Source organism: Macaca fascicularis, chromosome 8, assembly GCF_037993035.2.
Source record: "Macaca fascicularis isolate 582-1 chromosome 8, T2T-MFA8v1.1".
Lineage (NCBI taxonomy): Eukaryota > Metazoa > Chordata > Mammalia > Primates > Cercopithecidae > Macaca > Macaca fascicularis.
The window spans coordinates 105,781,095-105,802,804 of NC_088382.1; the positions used below are offsets into that span (position 1 = coordinate 105,781,095).

Genomic DNA, 21,710 nt, shown 5'->3' on the forward strand with positions numbered 1-21,710 from the left:
ACATGACTCTTGTGTAACTTCTATACCTTCTGGATGTCTTTCATCCATGGGGAACGAAAATAAATGTTTTTTAAAAATGGCAAGACTTCAATTATCCTGTTAAAAGCAACACAGATTGAGAGTCAGTGATGAACCAGCTCAGACTTCTCCATTTGCAAGACAAGACCATTTTCAGGATATAGTTTTTCATCCCTAGCTGTCAGATAAAAGCTCAGTCATATATTGTATGACTCAAGAAAAAAAAATGTGAAGTTAGGTAGAGCCTTCAAACTTGAGAATATGAACAAGAGTTAGAAAGCAATCCGAGCAGCAGCTATTGCTACAAGGCCATTAAGGAGCTAGGAATTTAAGGGGTAGCTCTTCAGAATGCCAGGGTCAAGTCAGTAAAGTAAGACCCTTGATCTTTCCAATATTGCTACCACCTGTAGATAACACAGAGGTGGGACAGTCTAAGCAGGAGGACACCAACAAAGGTCTCCATAGCAACAGTGCTCACCCAAACTCTCTCCTAACACTACCGTATTTCCAGTGTAAAGTTCAGTTTTTATAATTTTTTTTACAACCCACAAAAGAAGTGATGCAGAAAAAGCCCACTTATGAAATCTACTTACTAAAAATGTTTTTCTAGTACAGTAATAATTCAGGACTGCACTTTAATCCTGAAGGCCTAGAAGGTTAGAAGGCAGAAGAAATTCTGAATTAACAAAAAATCTGAATGATAAAATTTTTGAAATAAAAATATCTTCTTAATTTCAAATACACAAACTGCTGCCTTTAATAAATAATCTATTTGAAATTGGAGGAGCTCTGTAAACGTGAAGAACCATAACCAAAACATCCATTACCCTGGATCCTGCTGATGTTTTTGCTGCAATCTACCTTTAGAAGGATGAATCAACTCACAAGACCATAACTCTGCATCAACAAATATCATTTAAAACTTCCAGAGACTTGATACTCTAATTAACTCACATCTACTGACTTATGTTGAGTGGTCATTGTTGCCCAGAATGATATCCCTGAGGAATTAAAATGTTCAGAAATCAAATTTAATTACCTTATTAGCTGAAACAGAAAAAGAGAACATGTTTCTAAGGTGTTTAACCAAAAACAAAAACAACAAAAAACTTCATGATACAAAACAATTAAGTAACCCTATCAAGATTTTACCATACAGTGCTAACGTTCTCAAAAGCAATTGTTCTCTCTAATCTGATTTACACTATTATTTACTTAGCAAACCCTCATTTTGCAGCAAGGGCATAGTTAAACCCAGTCCAGGATGAATTATCCCAAAGACTAAATGAGGGACTGTTTCATTAATGGGTTTATGCCATACTGGAAAACTCCATCCACCATCAGTTTCATGAAAAACCTTTTGCTACTTAATGCTGGTAACAATCATACCTGATTTGACCCCAAAGTCAAGAGAAACATTTTACCACGTCCTGTAACATCAGTGTGACAAGAATTAAAGGAAAGATGTCTCCACAATTGAATCTGTAAGAATGATTCTTCAAAAATATAAACTCAGGAGAGGAGGAGATTCTTTTTTTGACACGCTACAACAGTACAGAATTGACAGTAATCAGCAAAAGAGGAAAGATTAGACTAAATCTGGAAAACCTTAGGACAAAAGTGTCCAAGATTAGGAGTGGAAGCAGCTTTGCTATTTGAAACAACAAATAGAAATAAAATCATGGCCTGCATATTGTAGATAAGGGTTGGTAACCGAAATGCATAGAATTTTTTACATTTTCTAACACCGTCATTTAATTATTGGATAAAAACAAAATGTAAGTTATTTAAGGAATTATTTAAAATATGCACCAAGAAGCCACTGAAATAACATATGTGGATGGATTGCAATATACAGGTTTTTTTAATTATACAAATTAAAATCTACATGAAAGATGTGTACCAGTGCCATAAGAAAGCAACGTTTCAGGTGTTGGTATTGGTAGGCATATGATGGGTGTGCATAAACACAGTAGCTACTGGCAACAGTATTCCACAAGCAGATAAATGCTAGAAGTAGGAAATGTGAAGGTGGAAAAGTGATAAAGTCCTTATGACTCTCTTAAATGGAGTTAAGACCTATTAGGTCAAACCCTGCTGGGTAAATAAACTGCTCCCTGGTGTAAATTAGAAACTTTTGGAGGTGCATTAACATTTTCAGGCCCCTAAGGTACAGTTTAGTAAATTACTATTCCAGTGAACTAAATGATACCCTAGGGGCCTGAAAGAGTTAATGCACCTTCAAAAATGAGCAATTTACTCTCTTCTCACCAGTAGGATATCATGCACCTGCACACCCTTGCCTACCCAGCTGATAAAATATATTTGTCCATTCATTCATTCATTCACTCAACTACTGTTTCTTGAGCTCCAGCTCTGTGCTAGGCAATGTTCAAGGCATGGGAGTGTAACTGTAAAAAGTACAGGCAAGAGAAGGACAGACAGAACTCCACAGAGCTGACATTCTGGCGGAGAAAGCAAACACTATGGAAGTAAAGAAAGAAGCCGCATCAGAAGTGATATGTGCATTGAAGAAAATAAAACAAAGGGATGTGCTAGAATGAGACTGGAGAGCTACTCTGAAGTGGGTGTTATGGGGCCTATCAGAAGCAGATGTGTAAGCCAAGGCCTGAGTGTGGAGAAGGAAACAGATGGGAACCTTTTTGGGGAGAAATTGTTACAAGCGCCGCGAACCTCAAATGCTAAGCATGGGAGGAAGACTTGAAGGAAGAGGAAGGTCTGGCTGCCTGGAGTGAGGGAGAGTGGGGTGAGACTCCCCCAGGGGACCAGGAACTTCCAGCACTGTCAGGTTCACTCTCAGAAAACAACTAGGTGAGAAAAAAAGAACGGGAATAACCGTAATTTTTAAAACTGGAAAAAAGAAAAAACAAACACCTTTAAGATGCTCAGTGGTGGTTGTGAGGCAGGACATAGCAAGCGACGGGGGATCCTAGAGGAAAAGTGAGACAATCACTAACAGTTTGAACAGGTTCTGTAGGAATCAGTGATCTCCAGAGAGACAGAATCAACAGGTTGTATGCAGAGAGAGAGAGAGAGAGAGAGAGAGAGAGAGAATGGGAGAGATTTAAGGAATTGGCTCATGAGATTGTAGTGGCCATGTGGGTCTCACATTTAATGGGCAGGGGGCAGGCTGGAGACCCAGGGAAGAGCTGGTGTTGCAGTTCAGAGTTTGAAGCCTGCCAGCCGGCAGAGTTCTTTCTTGCTGGTCGGGGGCAGGGTAAGAGGAAGTCAGCCTTTGTGCTATTAAGGCCTTCAACTGATTGGATGAGGCCCACTACTTTACCATGTGCTTAACTCGATGGCTACCAATTTACATCCTAATCTCATCTAAGAAAACACCCTCACAGAAACACCCGGCATAACGTTTGACCAACTATCTGGGCATCGTGGCCCAGCCAAGCAGACACATAAAATTAACCATAACAAGTTCACACGAGGAAATGAGAACAGATGGTCCATGTCAGGGGCATGGACCCACTCAGTACTTCCAGGGCCTAGAGCACCCTCATCTTGTCCTGACAGAACCCACACTAGGTTAGAGACTCAGGGTCCCCAGGCAATTCTGCAACCCTTCCAAGTCAGGGCTCCACGAAGCCTCGAGCCCACAGATTCACAGCCTCCACCATTCTCATGTGAATCTGACTTTGGGGTCGACCAGGCCTGGGTGTGATTCTGGCTCCCTCTCAGAACAGCTATGTGGGCTTGAACAAGCAATTTAAACTCTTTGAGCCTCAGTGTTCTCATGTAAAAGGGGGTGATAAGAGCACTGCCCTCATGTGAGAGTTTTTTTAGTGACTATAAAATAAGATAACACAAATGGGGTGCTTGCACTGTGCCCAGCTCATAGTAAGCATCCAATAAATGCTACTTCTAACTGTTGGCTGAAGAGTCTTCCTAATCATATCTGCTCTTTTTTTCTTTTTAAAGGGTCTTACTTTGTCACCCAGGCTGGAGTGCAGCGGTATGATCACAGTTCACTGCAGCCTCAACCTCTCAGGCTCAAGCAATCCTCTTGCCTCAGCCTCTCAAGTAGCTAGGACTGCAGACGCACACCACCATACCCAGTTAATTTTGTATTTTAAAATTATTTTTGGAGGGACAGGGTCTCCCTGTGTTACCCAGGCTGGTCTTGAACTCCTGGGCCCAAGCAGTCTTCCTGCCTTGGCCCCTCAAAGTGCTGTGATTACAGGTGCAAGCCACTGCACCTGGCCATATCTGTTCTACTCCCAAACCCCTGAATAATTGTTTGTGTGTGTGCACGTGTGTGTGTGTATTTACACACAGGCAGTCAGGGATATGTCCACAATAAAATTCCCCTGAGCAAGAAAGGAAACCACAATTTTCTCATTGAGACAAAATATTTCAACAACCAAGGAGAGAAGAAATTTATTTAGCGAACATATCCCAAGCCTCAGGTAGCAAAATGACTTTTATCACTTCCTCTCCCCTGCCCTTCACCCCTCCTCCTCTGAATGTTCTCAAAGGCCCCTTCTCTCTAAAGGTTTCAGGAAATTCTCAAGTCCCAAACATTTGTTTTTCCATCCAGGAAACTAAAGTAAAGCATAGCCAATCTGATTTTCTCAAGGGTACTAAGGAAATTGGCTACAGAGAGTCCTTTTGACTCATCTATTGAGAGATTGGGAGGTAAAATCATAACATTTTCTAAATATTTCTAAATAATTAAAAATAAATACCAAAAAACAATTCAATGTTGCTGTTAAATATCCACATGAATCAGGTATTTTATAGGTAGCTTAAAAATAAAACCCAATAATGACATACTTATAAAATCAATATCTTGCTGCTAAAACACCACAAATAAACATGATGGGTTAACCGTCTCGGGGTTAACCTGAGATATTTTTGAAGAAAGATGGGGCCCTCAGTCTCTTCCCTCAGGTCACTTGCATATTTTTCAGTAGCCAGTGCCTTAAAAGAGAGAATCTCTTTGAATGAAGAAAGTAAATGCACCATGCAAGTTGTGTCAAGTTGGGTCCGACAGAACACATTACACGGTGAAGCCTCACAGCCAAAAGTGCCCACACACTGCAAGGCAAATCCCAGGGAAGTTTGGTCATAATTGCTTTGCTGAATATAAGGCAGCCTAGTTAGAAGCTGTTCCACTTAATGGGAGAGCTTTTTTAACAGGCCACCCCTATATAAAAGTGAGAGGAAGAACAATTATTCCCAAGAATTGGGTAGTTAGCAATTGCCTATAGGTAGGGTCAATTGAAGAAAGCCAGTGGACAGCCAACTCATCACTGAGCATAGATAACCTGATAAGATAAAAATGTGATTCTGGTCCAGTTCTTGAAAAAGTAAAAGATTGATATCTAGAGTCACCCTATACTAGTAGTCTTACAACTCACAAGCACTTTGTTACAGTTGCTAGATCGGGAGACAGAGGTTCTGAGGCTCCAAACCAGAAATGATGCTTTGGGCTCCAGGTCTCAACTAATTCATTGGATTTGGTGTGATTGAATAGAATACTAAAGTCCAGTGGAGATATAATACATGGGCCAAAGATGTCAGACACGACATTTTTCAATTCTTTCCCATTCACACTCACAATAAACCCCTAAAATAAAGGTAAGCGAAGGACAGTGATACTCATTAGTTTACCCAAAGCCTCATGACTGCTAAATAATGGAATCAAACTCAAACCCCTTATTTTCCAACTTCAAATCAATGCTCTTTCCACTAAACTAAGTAAGTCCTCAATGTTGTCAATAGGTTCTTGGAAATTACAACTTTAAGCTCCTACATCATGCAGTAAGTTATTTCGCTTAAAATCAAGGTTTCCAAGAACCTATTGGTGACATTTAGGGCTTACTGTACGCTGCAAATTGTCATACCTTTTTTTTTTTTTTGAAACAGAGTCTTTCCCTGCACCCAGGCTAGAGTGCAGTGGTGCAATCATGGCTCACTGCAGCCTCAACCTCCCAGGCTCAATAATCCGCTCACCTCAGCCTCCCAAGTAGCTGAGACCACAGGTGCATGCCACCACATCCAGCTAAGTTGTTTATTTTTTCTATAGGTAGGGTCTTCCTGTGTTGTCTAGGCTGGTTTCAAACTCCTGGGTTCAAGTGATCCTCCTGTCTCAGCCTCACGAAGTACTGGGATTACAGGTGTGAGCCACCACACCCAGGCTCATCATACATTTTGAAGGCCAGAATCATGTGCCAACATCTATGTGAAATAGATGTTTGTGTATGTGCATTTTTGTGTGTGTATTACCAAACCCAGTCCAAGAGAAGTAGAGGTAAGCAACTACTCATGAAACACAAGTGGTATTCATATTTAATCGAAATTTTTTGGGAAATCTGCTTGGCCTTAATTTGCCTGGTCTCTGTTAATACCCCCATCTGCACCCCCAGCATTTCTTCTCTGGGCTCTCTGTGCTGCTTGATTGTTTTTTAATGAACACAAATTATTTGTATGGAAGAATAAAAGTATATAAACCACCACAACAAAATATAATACTTAAATCAGCCAATCAAAAAATCCATAAGTGAGAATAATTATGATGAAAGGGGAAAAAAAGGAAATACCTAAACTCAACACTCAGATACATCATAATCTAATGGTTCTCACCCTTTTCAATAACAGGGATTTGTATTATTCCCTGGCAACCACCAAGCAAAGCAGTATTTTGAAACACTTTTTTTCACCAATCTATCATTTCAAACCACTAATCTGAAATTTCAATCAGTACAGTGTAACAATGATGTAAAATTCCGAGCCAATGCAAAAAAAAAGACATTTTAGTAAAGTGTCCAATCTTATTGTATATGTGTACAAATTTTTACTAAGCTTTTTGAAACACTAAAAAAAGAAAACTGAAGAACACCATTATTATTTTAATGGATCCCCCCAGAGAACCTCAGAATAGAAGTAGTCAAACTGAAATAACTGGCATTCATATGCATCTCAAAGTAATCAACAAGTGTTTATTAAATAATACTCAGTATACTTGCTCTCAATGTCATGGAATTCACCTGAAGAAGACAATAAAAATAATATTTACAAATGGTGAGATATACTAATTAGCATACTTAAGGAATTGGTCAATCTCACTATTAACCAAAATTTTTTAAACCACAAGATGTTGTTTTTTGCTAATGAAATGGCAGAAATATTTAAATATTATAATGCCCAGTTCTGGCATAGCTGCAAATAAACAAATATTCTCATACAAATACTACTAATGAGTGTCGAAAATGGTATAAACTTCCTATAAGGCAATTTGGTAACAACAAGAAGACTTAACACAAGCATAATTTTTTACTCAAACATCTTGACATTTAACTATTTATCTGAAGAAAATAATTGGAGCTAGCTATGTGCACAAAGATGCACACAGGGATGATCCTCTTGGAATTATTATAATGGTGAAAAATAGGAAATAATCTAAATCTCCAATAACTGGGGAGATGATTTAAAAAATTGTGGTATATAACAAAACATTATAATACATTATATAGAGTTATTTCAAGTCATGTTTTAATGCTCCAGCCCATCCTCCCACTGTTGGTTTCTTTTTGTAGAGATGGGGTCTTGCTATGTTGCCCAGGCTTGTCTCAAACTCCTGGCCTCAAGCAGTTCTCCCGCCTCAACTGCCACTTAATGGTTTTAATATCCCCATTACATCACAGCAACAGCAAGCTATTACTGAGTGAGTGTTTTGTGTCTAAGGCAGGTTTCAAACATTAATAATTGTGCAAATGAATGTTTTAGGAGAATATTTTATGATATTGGAAAACTTTCATATCATTGATAAATCAAAAATGTGCATAATGATATATATGATATGATTCCAATTTTATAAGAAGCAAAATATAGGTGCATGTGATTGTGTGTGTGAGTAGATATGCATACTCAGAGAAAGAAAGACTGGGAAAAGTACATTAGCATGTAAACAGTAGCTATCTTCAAGTAATGGGATTATTGGTGATTTTCACACTTTCCTGTACACTTAAAATTTTCTAAAATGAATATATGTTGTCCTTCTAACCATAGAAAAAAGAAATATATATTATTTATAGACCAGTGAAATCTCTTCTTCAACTATAAAATGGTAAAGTCATTTGATGCTGATATAATATTTAAGTCTAACAATAAACTCCTATAGATGACTCATGATTACATTTCTACAAAGCTTTTGGAAAGTAATTTGGTAATAATGTATCATGGGAAAGAAAGTTGTTCTGGCCTTTTAACCAATAGCTCCACTTCAGGAATTTTTTAAAACACTCGTCCTGGATGCTCGTGCTGTAAAATATATAGCATTAATTATAACGGCAAAAAATTAGAAATAATAAAACTGTTAAAAAATAAGGGATTGGTTAGGAAAATTATGGCATCCAATCAATGACATGTTAAGCCAGTATTAAAAGTGATTTTCATTAAGAAATCTTGAAGGTAGCAAAAAAAATCAGCATATAAAATATATCTATAAGAGTTCAGTTCACAAACCCAAGGGTTAAAAAAAAAAATTCTGTAACAAGTTAATTTCCCTTTTGAGATATGTTCCTTGGAGTGCTAGAAACTTTACTTCAGAATCCAGGGTTTTTCCTTTCTCCTCGCTGCACCTCAGTATCAGCAGGGCACTTGGACTTCTGTGGAAAAGTCTATACCCTCCAATCTGCCATGGCCCTCATTTCCAGCCAAGATCAACTTTCCATCTTGGATCATCTCGTTGCTTCTAAACCACAGTATAGGACCCTCTGTGAGACTGGTTTAGGCTTCCTTGTCTGAACACACACAAGGCCATTTTTTCTCTATGATTTTACCACTTCCCACCTGGAAGATGAGAACAGATTCCTTTGCTCTCAAATCTGATATTCTGTCTTCAGTTGTTGCCATTTTCCTGGTGATTAACCTGAAGGATAGAGCCTAATGTCTTCCTCTGGAACCTTCCAAATTTCCCCTGGGTCACCTTTTTCTTCTTCCCAGCCCAGGGTGTGTGTGTGTGTGTGTGTATTAGGGAGTGGGGGAGTAAGAGCAAGCTCCTATACTTCTGAAATCCCGTCCTCGCAATGCTGATCTATAATCTTTATATGCTTAAACACATTGCCTTTCAAACCCCAAAGCCAAGGAATGAGTTTTGTTTTCTCTGCTCTCTGTTCAGTCACTTATTTCTCCAGAAGCAAAGAGTCCAGAATAGTCCAGCTGTTTGGGAAGTATTAGTAACCTAAGATACTATACTTGTAAAATTATTAATAATTAAAAAGGTGTTTTTAATAGAGGGAAAAATTCAGTACAAGTAAACTTGCTAAAATGTTAGTAATGGCTATTGTTTCTGGATAATGATTTTATGGGTGATTTTACTTTTTTATTTCTTCCCTCTCCCAAGTTTTTCTGAAAGCCTGAAACTATGAGAGGTGAGATATGGAGCAGCTTTAGGAAATAAAAGGAAACAAAATAAAAGTACATGGAAAAAATACAATTGGGATGTTATTGAAAATATTCACAATATCAATGTGTAAATATTTCTGAAAATAGACTAGGTTAGGGTAAAACATGCCATGCACTAAGAATGCCATTGAAATGACAATGTAACAAAAACTTGTGTCTGAAAATACACAATTTGCATCTCTTAGGGCTTCATTTTACAAATAACACCGAGTTGCACAACACTCTTTTTTATGTCTGGTGGGCTTTGATAATTTCTTCAACATGAGTATTCAAAACACTTCTAGGCATTATGATAGGTCTGGTCATTAAAAAAGAATTTTGAGAAAATGACAAGCTTTGAATAGGGCTGAACAGAGAATTTCTATGAAGAAGCAGATTTGAAAGTTAAGTTTATAATTGCGCTAGCACTGCTAGCCTATTAACTGTTCAAGCTCATGATGTCACCAGGATGCACAGTTAACTTTTCTTTCCTTGGCTTTGCTTATTGTATTGTCAGTTTTATAGCATTTATAACATACTGTCTAATTACATGCTAGTCTAGATGAACTTCAAAGAAAGAATTTTTGTACTTTACTGAAGGTTTGGTCCCCACCTCCATTAAAATTAGGTATTGTGTTTCTGCTTGCTGAATAGGCACATTCCTATGAGGAGTACTTACTTTCAGTTTGCCATTGACTAGCTATGTGACTTGAGTAAATCCCTTCTTCCTTCTAGGACTCAGTTTTTCCTTATCTTGAAAAGGCAGCCTCTCCTGCTCCATCTTGGAGGTTCTCTGTAGTCACATTGGACTCTGAATGGTACCTGCCACTGTGTGTCTCAGTCTCCTGTTCTTATGCCTCCTTTTCTCTGGACCTATTAATATTGGTTCATCCTAGGTGCATTTTAGGGCTCCCTCCCCTCTCTCTCTACTCAATTTGAAGGTGACCGTCTTCGGATCCATGGCTTTTAATCTATACTTTCCCAACTGACTTATGTATACTAATAATTCCCCAACCTCCCCCATGAATTCTAGACCCATATATCCACCGAAGTCCCTCTTGAATACGTGATTATCATCTCTAACTTAATATGCCTAAATCAAACACCTGCTCTTCTCCTCAAAACCTCTGGACTTTCTGCTCTGCACATTTCAGTTAACAGAAACTCCATTATTTCCATCGCTCGTGACAAAAGTCTTAGGGTCATTCTTGCTTTTTTCTTTCACACTTCCAATTCGCCAAGAAATTCAATCGACTTTCTTTTCTAATTTTATCCAGAATCTGTCCAATTCTCAAGACTTCCACTCTTCTCACCTGGGTCCAAGTGATCATAATTCTTTCATTTGGATTGAAGCAGCAGCCTCCTCCACTGGTCTTCCAACTTCCTTTCTTGCCCCCTACAGTCCCTTCTCAGCACAGCAAGTGGAGTGATCCCAAGGAAACAAGTCAGTTAAAATATTGCTCTTTTCTACTCAAAGTCCTCCTGAGTGAGTGGCTTGGCCCTCACTCAGTTTAAAAGCCAGATCCTTACAGTGGCATCCAAGGCCTAACACGACCTGCTGCTTCTCTAACCCTGGCTCACCTGGCTGGATCCTCCCTGGCCTCCTGTCCCTCAAACACGCCAAGTCACCTTAAGACCTTTACCCTAGTTTTGCCCTCTTCCTAGAAAGCTCTTACTCCATATCTACATGGCTCAATCCTTCATCAATGTCAAGTCTTCATTCAAATGTCACTCTCTCAATGAGGCTTACGCTGCACAGCCACTCCCTGCCCCGCAGCTACACTTTGTCTCCAGGGCACTCATCGCCTTCTAACAAACTACTCTTTATTTACTTATTTTTTAAGTTTCAATTGGAATAGATTACATAAAACATGATAAAATTTATCATCATAACAATTTCTAAGTGTATAGTTCACTACTGTTAAGTATATTCACATTGTTGTACAACCAATCTCCAGAACTCTTTTTATCTTTCAAACCTGACATTTTACTCATGAAACAGCCACTCCCCTCTCCCTCTGCCCCATCTGCTGACACACATTTTCTTTTCTTTTTTTGAGATGGAGTCTCGCTCTCTCCCCCAGGCAGGAGTGCAGTGGCGTGGTCTCAGCTCACTGCAACCTGCACCTCCTGGGTTGAAGTGCTTCTCCTGCCTCAGTCTTTGGAGTAGCTGGTACTACAGGCAGGGACAACCACCATTTTACATTCTGTGTCTAAGCATTTGACTACTCTAGATACCTCACAAAAGTCGAATTATCTTTTTGTGGCTGTCTTCTTTCACTCAGCATAAATGTCCTCAAGGGTCATCATGTTGTAGCATGTATCAGAATTCTCTTCAAGGCTGAAGAAAATTTCATTGTATATATATATCACATTTTGCTTATCTACTCATTCTTCGATGGACACTTGAGTTGCTTCTACCTTTTGGGTGTTGTGAATAATGCTGCCATGAACATGGGTGTACAAATCTCTCTTCAAGATCCTCCTTTCAGTTCTCTCGGGTATATACTCAGAAGTGGTATTGCTGGATCATATGGTAATTTTATTTTTGTTTTTTGAGAAACTACCATGCTGTTTTCCATTGTGGCCTCACCATTTGACATTCCCGTCAATATTGCAGAAGGGTTTCAATTTCTCCACCTCCTCACCAACACTTGTTATTTTCTGGAGTTTTGGTTTTTTAACATAGTAGACATCTTAATGGATGTGAGGTGATATCTCATGGTGGCTTTTATTTGCATTTCCCTAACAATTAGTGCTGTTGAGCATCTTTTCATGTATTTATTGGCCAATTGTATATCTTCTTTGGGGAAATGTCTATTCAAAGCCTTTTCCTATTTTCAAATCAAGTTTTTATTGTTGTTGTTGTTGAGTTGTAGGAGTTCTCTATGTATTCTGGATATTAACCCCTATCAGATATATAATTTGCAGATATCTTCCCTGATTCCATAGGTTGCCTTTCCATTCTGTTGATTGTGTCCTTTGATGAGAAGAAGTCATTTACTTATTTATTATGCTTTCTGTTTTGTTGTCTGTCTCGCCTCTATGATGCAGTCTCTGTGAGGGCCAGGCCATATGTATTTTGTCCATGGCTGCATCCCCAATGCTATGAACAGTGCTTGGCATTTAGTGGGATCTCAATAAATATTTGCCAAATAACTGAATGTGTGAATGGACAGATTAAATATATGGTCTGGGATTTTTGCAGTTCCTAAAACCCATGTGGGGTGCGAAAGTGAAAAAAATCTGAAGCATAATTAATAGTTATTTTTAAAATGCTCTAAAACAATAGCTTACAGATAGGTTTCCTGAATGAAGGGCTTTTTAAAAACTCTTCTCCCATATGTAGCTGATTTCCCAGGCTAGTTGGAAAGCATGCCTGCCTCCTTCTTTGGAATCCATTAAAGTGACAAATGCCAACTCTGAACACAAACCGTGCTCATTCCATTTCACCCACCGTATTGCTGGCTCTCCTTGCCCCCACCCGGCCCCTTAATACCTGGCTGCTCTCCCAGTCCTCTTCCCTGTCTGAGCTGCTCCCCATGGCCCTTTCTCACATTTGCCCCCATATCTGCTTTATGTCGAAGGTCCCAGCCCGGCTCTGTCAGGGATTACTTTGCTTCCATTGTTCCGCTGAGGACCACACACCCGGGCACGGCTCAGGTACCCTTTACTCTAAGGAGGCCTGTGGGAATCTTGGAGAAAGGAATAAAGGGGGGCAATGATTGAGCAGTACTTAGGAGGGGCCAGTTACATGTCAACCCCGATTAATGATAATGGTTATTTAGAATCTGCTTATGGTTTCTATTGTTAGGCTTTGCCAAGAAGTTTCTGACATGGTATTTCAAAGGGTTCCGGGGCTGGCTGATGCTGCAGACTTAGCCTTCCACTGCAGGGAGATCAGCGAGCAGGGTGTGTGTGGCTTCAGAGGAGTGGCTTGCCTGACACAGTGTGCCCTGTCATTAACACGGGTCCTGTCTGGTCAGGTGCATCTCTTCCTTCATGTTCACCAGGATCCACCCACTCCAGTGCAGCCATAGAGACAAGAGGACTTTGATTATTCTCATTACAAAGACAAATTGTTGAGATTGTCCCTTCTCCTTTACTCCCTCTTCTAGGTTGCTATGTTCACCCAAGAAAAAAAAAAGTATACTTCCAACTGAGAACAATGAACTTTAGCAAGCTTTGTTGTCCAGAGGCAACCTATAAATAAGGTTAAGTGTAAATGAACTTGGCCACAGGCTGCTGAGATTCAGATCCCAACCCAGTTGCTTTCTAGCCTCGGGACTTGCAGCAAAACACTTAATCTCTCCAGGACTCATTTTCCTCATCTGGAAAATGGGGATGATGATAAGACTTCCCTTTGTCATTGATCATGAGAAATCAGTGAAGTATTGCAAGTAAAACCTTAAGAACAGCATCTGACACACAGTAAGCGCTTGTCAAATGTGCATTATTACTATCATTGCACGATTAGGGAAGGGTCAGAAATCTCTTCCTTTAGAACGGGGTTTCCAACCACAGCACAGTTGACACTTTGGGCCTGATAATTCTTGGTTATGGGAGGCTGTCTGTGGATTGAAGGATGTTTGGCAGCGTGCCTGACCTCTATCTACTAGATGCCACCATCACCGTCCCCCCAACCAAGACAATCAAAAATGCCTCCTGCCAAGTGTCCCTGAAAAGGGAGGGGAAAGAAAGAAGGGAGTTTTTGCCTGGTTTCGATCTACTTCTTTAGAATAAACAGCAAACATTTTATATAAATGGATTTTTGTGGCTATATCCCACTGTGTGAAGGCAATTTTCCTTAAACTGGGAATTTCAATATTGCTAGAGGGCTTTAAAGAGTTACAAGATCACAGAAAGCGATTCCAACACACTTTCTATCCTTGCAATAATGGTTGGCCAACTTAGCACCTCCATCCAGACTTAATCCCTGCCCTCCAGAGGGTGGTCTGCCATTCATTAGCTGCTACCTGGCTCAACTCCCACCTAAAGGGCAGCAAGACCAGATGCTGCAGGCAGGACAGGGTGTGTACCCTCCCCAAATCAATGCTTGGCATGTACTAGATGCTTTATGAAGGTTGATTGAATGAAAGCAAGAGTTGAGTCATGCTTTAGCATAGTTTTTTTTTTTTTCATTTTCTGTTTGTTTTTGAACATAGAACAACATCATCTTTCCAAAGAGCAGTAAATCTCACACAAAACTGAAATCTGAGTGGCAGAACAGGAAAACTAAGGCAGAAAAAATGTCCCAGCCTAGGAAAAAAACAAAGAAGAGAAATTGCAAAGGAGTGATGGTCGGGCATCTTTTGATTCCTCCATCTTCTAGGGAAAAAAAAATGTATTCTGTTTTTAGCTGGTAATACATTTCTTTCCATATTTTAGGTATGTAATGAGCAAGGAAAGAAGAGGAGAGGGGTCCTCCTTAGAGGCTTAGAGATCAAGGCAGTTCTGTCTCCCCACTTCCTGTCTGCCCCCAAAAAGAAGGTAAAGTATGTGGGCCACCTTAAGAGAGTGGGACAGTCTCCTCTAAAGGAAAATGAAGGCTCAGAGCAGAACTGAGGGGAGAATTGAGCAATACCATCAACATCTCACCTGAACCTAAGGTGGGGGAGAAAGCGAAGTAGCCACATGGAAACCAGGGAAACACCTGGAGATGGTCAATGAAAGGCAAATTAGGCCGGGCGTGGTGGCTCACGCCTGTAATCCCAGCACTTTGGGAGGTCGAGGCGGGTGGATCATGAGGTCAGGAGATGGAGACCATCCTGGCTAACACGGTGAAACCCTGTCTCTACTAAAAATACAAAAAATTAGCCGGGCGTGGTGGCGGGCGCCTGTAGTCCCAGCTACTCCGGAGGCTGAGGCAGGAGAATGGCGTGAACCCGGGAGGCAGAGCTTGCAGTGAGCAGAGATCGCGCCACTGCACTCCAGTCTGGGAGACACAGCAAGACTCCATCTCAAAGGAAGGAAGGAAGGAAGGAAGGAAGGAAGGAAGGAAGGAAGGAAGGAAGGAAGGAAGGAAGGAAGGAAGGAAGGAAGGAAGAGAGGGAGGGAGGGAGGGAGGGAGGGAGGGAGGGAGGGAAGAGAGAGGGAGGGAGGGAGGGAAGAGAGAGGGAGGGAGGGAGGGAGGGAGGAAGGATAATTCCTTCTCTTCTTCCTTGGGGCATTCTGATGCCACAGATTTTTTTTTTTTCCCCAAACAAAGGTGTTCTTGTTGCTCTCATTCTCCAGGAACTGCATTTCACTCATTCTTTTCCCTGTGTTTTAACGTAGAAAGCGTTCAGACAGGATATAGCATTGAACTGCTTAGACTAGGAGATTCCCTTGAAGAGCTTTTGGATGGTGGTTTTTTGCTAATGTCCACCTTGAGCCCGTGGGTTGGAATGTTGTAGATAACTGTCTTGATATTGTTGGGGACCCATTCCTTGTAGCAGCTGCTGCTGTTGCTTCTTAGTTGAGCATGTCCTTATACACTTCCTTCATAGACTTCTGTCCTCAGAAAATGATGATGATGATAACATCAGCATGACATGGATCACATGCTGCCATCTTGTTTTGGCATTGAGAATTTGCTGGGTGAGCTTTGCTGCAGTCAGAGGAGAGTACTAGTAGTTTTCCAAGCTAGTGAGTGAGGCAAAACCTGGCATAAAGAAGTAACATAAGGAATGGGGGCCAGGCAGACCACCAGTTTGTGGAAGTTTGTATTGAACTGGCCAGGAAAGTGGAGACAGGTAGATCAAGATGGGGTGGCTCAGGTCACTGTCAATGTCAGAGGGTCAGCTTGAAGTTTCAGAAGCAAATTAGCGCACCTCATTATTTATGGTATCCACCAACCAGTGGACAGAGAATATGGCATGGTATTTGGCCATGGTGCCTAAACTTTGGTTGAAGGGCTCGTGCTAGATGTTATGAGGTGATCAGGGTCCTGGATACAGACCTTGCAAATGGGAAGGGTGCCCATGCCAGAGCCCATGCCCGAGCCCATGCCCCCATCTAGCCATTGAATCCATAGGAAGCCTTGAAGCCTATAATGGCTTTAGATACCTTAGATACAATATCATGATGGAGTCTCTCAGTTCTGCTTCCTCCCTTGTGTGGCCATAGCCTGCTCCAGACTGACTAAAGACAAAGTTTGTCTGGCCTGAAGATCTGGCCAAAATGATGTGAGCAAACATATTTCATAGTCCTTGATATAGAATCATCCTAGATGGCAAAAGAAATCAATCAACTACCTGTAGCGTAATTGAAACACCTGAAGATCTGGTCTGTCTACAGAGCACCATTCTATTTTAAGTGCTGGCAGGCTTAATGCTTTGCTCATCATTGAGCATCAACCAGAACTTAGTATACACTTGATTGCCACCCTACACAGTTTGGATATGAAAGATTTTCCTGAGATGGAGAATTTGCTGTTATGTTTATCCCTCAAGGTATGTGAAGAACAAGAGAATAGTACATGTTTTTTGCTTATTGCACACTTTAAGAATGGGACATGGCCCAGGAAGCTACAGCCATTGTATCGGAGTTCAGGGATTCTGTGATTGCTGCAGCTCTGGTTCTTCAATTATTTTCCTTCTAATTTCTTGTACCCATTTTAGTTCAGAAGCTTTTGAAGGCCAAAAGATGATGCCTTCTCCATTCTATTAACTATCACTGCGCCTAAGAGTGTTCAAGACTGGCCAACGATTCAACAATCATTGGCTATTTAAAAGAAAAAGCTTTGCAGGCTGTCAACTTAACAGATACCTCTTGTGCTCATCATTTCTCAAACATGGTACGTGGGTGGATTTGGCCTGAAAGAAGGAGACATTTCAGGTATAAGACAGCAATTTTTCAGGGCTCCATTATTTTCTGTTGCTCACTTTTCTTGTTGTCAGAACTGAAGAAGCACCAGCTACACATACATCAAGATAAGAGCTGCGCTTCCATTAATGAAAGGGGAGGGTGTGTTAGGAATAAAGGAGTTTTTTACATTGCACATGGGAAAAGGGAATTTATTTTAAGGCTTTATCTGGCTTTTGATCATCTGGACAGGCTTACAGAAGAGAAAAGTTGGTGTTTATTTTACAGACAAAAATTGCTTTTTCATTGCATCAAATATGTTTTGCAGCTGCTTATACACATTGCTCTGAGAGGCAAACAAGGTAGACCTGTTCAGCCTAGGTACACAAGACAGTCAGCATATTAATAAAGAAAACTGTACTTATTGTACTTAATGCAACCAGTTTGTAAAAGGCAAGAGGACTTTCAAAATCCATGTCTGACTGCCTAAATGAACAGCATCCTACAATAACCAGAGGGTACCACACTTAATAAGCAAGTGTCCGTTCATATTAAGAGAAACGAAACAGGAAAACAGAAACACCTTCATCTGGTTCCTCTTTTCCAATGTGGGACCAAGACTCTGAGAGAGAACACAGCTCATCTAGACTGCCAATACCCAAACCAGGGGTTGTTTCAGATATCCATTAGCTGCACAACTCTTACTAACTTATGCTAGCTATGCAGTCACCTCCCTGAGGCTCCCTCTGAGCTCAGACTCACAGACTTATCCCCAGTCTACCGACCACCCAGCATTCTAATTACATCTGACTGCTGCTCTCTCTCAATACAGCACCTTTAGGGAGAATATGGTGTCTTTTCTACCTCTGATTCTTAACATGTTGCTTGGCAGATGCTAATACACTTTTACTGAGCAAATAAATTAAACAATGAATGAATGAATGGGCATCCACCGGTATTACAGAGTGTGACTATCATTACTACATGTTGTTCTCTTTGAGTACATGAGAAACAATACCGAACCCCCAGGGTGGATTTAATTCCTAGGTTAGTGTTTATCAATGAAATCTACTACAGTCCAAGGGTACTTCATGGATGTTAAAAGCCTGGCTAGCCCCAATCAGTTAATCCTTTCCTTTCATTTCCTATCAACCTTATCTCAATGGCCTCTTTGCTTCTGCCTCCTTTCTGTTCTTACCCTCAGATACCTCCCTTCTTCACTCATTTTTTTGTGCTCGCATAACATTCCCCCTACATCTTTTCATCAGTTGTAACTCTTCCTATGGCAACTAAGAAAACCCAATCCAAATGACTTAATCAAAAGAAAACTAGTGCTCATACAACTGAAAATGGCAGGGCTAGGACTGGCTTCAGCCATAGGGTTCAGATGACTTCATGAAGACCCAGTTTCTCTCTCCATCTATTAATTATGCATTCTACTATGTTGTCTGCATTCTCTGACAGACTCTCCCCTCGAGGTTGTAAAATGTCTGGGGCATCTCCAGTTTATAGTCTTCTACATACAAGTCCTAGATGAAAGAATCTTCTCCCTCAATAGCTTCATTAAAAATCCCAGAGTTGAGCCTTCCTAGCTCTGACTTGAACTTGGTGCATACTCATGTACAAATCACTGTGCCCAGGGGGCGAAATACACTATTAGAATTGGACCAAGTTACCCCAATGCTGGGACTCAGTATCATCAGCTAAACTCCAAGCACACACGCTAAACGCTGAATAAAGATGGTTTCCCCAAAACAAAATCAGGGCATTCTTGATTCAAAAAGTGTGTGTGAATGTAGACTGACAAAAACAACAAACAACCACTACAATCCTAAACTTGCTTTCTGCTTTTCTCATCTTCTCTGTGACATTCGTATCCCACCTGAGCCCGATATTCTTTTTCTTCTCTTCCCTCCTCTACTGATATCTCTACTGATATCTTAGTATCTACCTCAGACACACATTAGTCCCATTTTTGTCCCTGGCTTTTCTCTGCCTCTTCAGTAATTTCCCTCTTTCAGCCATCCCCCAATTTCTACCTGGATTTTAACTTCCCGTCATTATCTTCAAGACTTGGAGTACCTGCTGGTAAGAATCCTCAAACCAGAACAGTAACATCTGCTGGAACTGTTTGCTTTCCTCAGTGACCACAGACTCTCCCTCATTTTTCATCAGCATTTTCCTTCTGTTTCTATAACCCCATCAAAACCAAATATACCCAGGCTTCCCCATCCATCTTAGGAAACAAGACAAAACCACTTTCATTTAGCCTTGGCAGCATGCCCGCCTCCACCTTTCTCCTTCCTGTTCCCTGTCCCCTCCCCACCATCAAACTATCACTCCATCTCAACCCTCCCCTCCAGGCTTAAGTTCTCTGAACTTGTCTCTGCTTTCTTTCACCAAACTCATTTCTTACATCCCTGCAGTTCTGTTTCTGGGGCTGTCCCCTTTCACCGCCTTCCCAAAGATTTCCTCATAGTCAAAATATTTAAGTCCTCTCTCTTTCTCACCTTCCACATCCAAATTGTCCTCAAAACCTTCCAAATAGACCCTGCAAGTGTCCCCTCACTCCATCTCTTCCTCTCTATTCCTCTGCTTCTGACAGATTGGGAATTCTCTTGCAGTTCCTCTCCTCCCCTGGTTCCCTCGCTCCATCCAGACTCCCCATCCTTCCACGTCCTTCAAGCCAGTGCTCACAGCGAGTTTGTGACTCTCCTACTTTAAGAAATGTTCCTGGCAAGCCAAAATTCTTATGCTCCAGCTTGAAATGCAAGGCTGCCCATCCTGCATCCTCACCTGCATCCTCACCTGCCCTCACAATCCTGGAGATGCTCTGTACTGCAGCTGCACCTCCCTGCATGTGCTCACACAATCCTTCCACCTTCCCCTGCTTGTACAACTAGGAAATCCCTATGCTTTCCTCAAGGCTCTCACCAGTCACCTCCAAGTCTGACACTAATTTGGCTCCTCTCAAGCAGGCTCCCTCTCCCCACCTTGAAGCAGAATTCACCCCTTCGTGACTGTGCTCCTCAAACAACACTAAGAATAACTGTTTGCTTGTGATTGTCTTAAAGCGCCAGAACCTGAGAGCTGCCTCCATGCATCTCTGTCTCCAAGCCTCGCACAGTGCCTGGCACACACGGCAAGTGAGATCTTCACCACCCCTCTCTCCACACCCGAAGCTTCATCTGCTCTACATCTCTTCCATTCCCCAAATTATTGCCTCTCCAGTGTTGTTTCTGTTCCTTTGATGTGACCCACTAAGAGCCAACATCCACAGAGCCTTCACACTTCTTTCTAGCTATCATTATCCTAGAAAATCAAATCTGCTCCTAAGCAGTTGCTTCCAGGCTTTGCTCCATGTCCTTTCTTCACATCAGTCCTACTTCCTCCACCTGTGCACAATTTCATTCATCTAACAAGCACTCATTGGTTCTTCCATATTGTTTATGTAATAAATATCTATTGTCCCTGGAGATCTTGCCATCATACGGAACATTACATCTTTCCCTCATGGTCCCCCACACTGACTGCCCACTGTCCTTGTTGACTGGACATAACCAGGTAGGTCACTTTTCACTATTCCTATCATCCTACATTTTGTTTGTTTGTTTACAACCATCTCTTCAAGATCTCTCTCCCTCTGCATGTGCATTGCTAAGTATGTGATTTATTCTTTGACCCTCAGTCATATGTAAACTAAGGCCAGGGTGACTGTGTAATTTAACAACCAAACAGGATACTTGGGCAGTGAACAAGGGAGCTATTAATAGTTTTGCCTGGGCAGTAAGTATAAACTGGGACTTTCTTCGACCAATCAACACATCTGGCTTTCCTAACAGCGGCTTTATTACTTGAACTTTTATCCAGTAGGATCCAACACTTTAAATGCTACCACCGTGGTGTGATGTGGCCAGCATCATCTTCTTACCCTTCATTCCAGCCTCAATACTCTTTAGTAATTTTCACTGCTTTTAGCATCAAATTCATACTCTTCCTCCTGGAGTTTGCCACAAGCCTGTCAGACCCAAAGTCTTTGTTTGATCTGCTGTCAAACGAATACTGGCAACTTCTGTCCTTCTCTCTCTCTCTCTCTCTCTCTCTCTCTCTGAAAGATTTCCATCCAGTCCTCACCTGTAGGAATTACCTCCTCTTCATAGTTCAGATTTTCCTTCTCTTTCCAATTAAAACCCACCTTGAAGCTCACCTTCACCAGGAGTTCCACCATGATGGTAAAGAATCTGGAGAGGAAGTATTCTTATCCAAAGCCAAATATCGACCTGCCCCATTTATTTCCATTCTGCATTATCTATAAAAAAGAGACAGAGTTGCCCGGCGCGGTGGCTCAAGCCTGTAATCCCATCACTTTGGGAGGCCAAGACGGGCGGATCAGGAGGTCAGGAGATCGAGACCATCCTGGCTAACACGGTGAAACCCCGTCTCTACTAAAAAATACAAAAAACTAGCCGGGCGAGGTGGCGGGCGCCTGT

The 21,710-nt window shown here is 41.2% G+C and overlaps 1 pseudogene; it reads right to left on the minus strand.

Annotated features, from left to right (window-relative positions):
* The window catches only part of LOC102145590 (glyceraldehyde-3-phosphate dehydrogenase-like), a 50,869-nt pseudogene extending 29,421 nt beyond the window's left edge, over positions 1-21,448 (minus strand).
* Between the last annotated feature and the right edge of the window lie 262 nt (positions 21,449-21,710).